Source organism: Heterocephalus glaber, unplaced genomic scaffold (genome assembly GCF_053883595.1).
Source record: "Heterocephalus glaber isolate CG9 unplaced genomic scaffold, H.glaber_assembly_v1.0 deba00001764, whole genome shotgun sequence".
NCBI lineage: Eukaryota > Metazoa > Chordata > Mammalia > Rodentia > Bathyergidae > Heterocephalus > Heterocephalus glaber.
The window spans coordinates 11,291,254-11,292,697 of NW_028258461.1; the positions used below are offsets into that span (position 1 = coordinate 11,291,254).

The following is a 1,444-nucleotide window of genomic DNA, read 5'->3' on the forward strand; positions in this document are numbered from 1 at the left end:
AAAACTAATATTTTTCTCTTTAAACATTTCTTACAGATACAATTTCAATATTCTCATTTAATAGTGGTATAATTTATGAGGCTTTTTTCCATTCACAAGTTAAGCAATCCACCGAAAGGGAACTGATAGTCTATAGGCTCACAGTGCAAATAAAAAGTTCAGGAAGGCAGCAACTGACATTTCTAAAATACAAAATAGATAAAAATTCTTAGAAGGTTCATGGAAAAAGCTTTTCTAAGCAGATGGTCACAAAACTAGAACATCTGATAATTCTGCTGGCGATAGCAATAGGACTCCCAATGTTTCTTGACAACTCGAACTCTCATCTTAGGCTTTGTATTTGGCTTTTCCAGTTTCACTAATGACACAAACATGATTCAAATCCCGGAAATGTTCATTATAGTCAAGGGCATAGCCAACAACAAACTTGTCTGGAATTTCAAACCCAACAAGATCTGGCCTATATCCAACACTTCGAGGGGTCCTTTTCACCAGCAAGCTTGCGACCTTGACCGTCTTTGGATTATACTGCTTGACCAAGGACAGCAATGTTTGCATTGTTTTGCCAGTGTCAATTATATCCTCAACAATCAAGACATTCTTTCCAGTTAAAGTTGAGAGACCATCTCCTCCAATGACCTTTATGTCCCCTGTTGACCGATCATTACAGTAGCTCTTGAGTCTGATAAAATCTACAGTCATAGGAATGGATTTATCACAATTTCTATTCAGTGCTTTAATGTAATCCAGCAGGTCAGCAAAGAATTTATAGCCTCCCTTGAGAACACAGAGAGCTACAATGTGATGGCCTCCCATCTCCTTCATCACGTCTCGAGCAAGCCTTTCAGTCCTGTCCATAATTAATCCATGAGGGATATAAACACCTTTTCCAAATCTTCAACATAATGATTAGGAATACAAAATGAATCCAGGTCATAGCCTGGTTCATCATCACTAATCACGACGCTGGGGCTGCGAGCCGCCATAAGGGAGCCGGCTGGCGCGCGGGCTGGTGGCCGTCTGCGGAGAAGGAAGCCGGCGGAGGCTACCAGAGCCGATGGAGGCTCTAACACTCGCGCCGCCTCGCGCTTCGTGTCCCTTTCCTTTATTCTTTATAGTTCTGCACAACTTAACATCTAAATTATATATTCCATGAAAATTGTAAAGAGTCACCTATCAAGGGAGGTTAGGATCGGTGCTGTGTGGCGAATGGGAATGGGTGGGCGGGCTAACTTTGCTCCCAAAGCTCCTACGCTGTTAGGACTTTCTTTTTCTTATTTTCCCTCTGTTTTTTTTTCCTTTGTGGAGTAGTGCTAGAGGATCTCACACCCACAATAGACAAGACTCTACTACTACCACACACCCCAAGTTTGCTCTTTGATTTTAGCAACAATACCTATAGATGCCCTTCATCTTCACCTAGTCTGTCCCTCTGTAAAATAGG

At 41.8% G+C, this 1,444-nt stretch overlaps 1 pseudogene; it reads right to left on the reverse strand.

The window, feature by feature from the left end:
- Positions 1-247: 247 nt before the first annotated feature.
- LOC147821111 (hypoxanthine-guanine phosphoribosyltransferase pseudogene) lies at positions 248-1,086 on the reverse strand (annotated as a pseudogene).
- Positions 1,087-1,444: the final 358 nt, after the last annotated feature.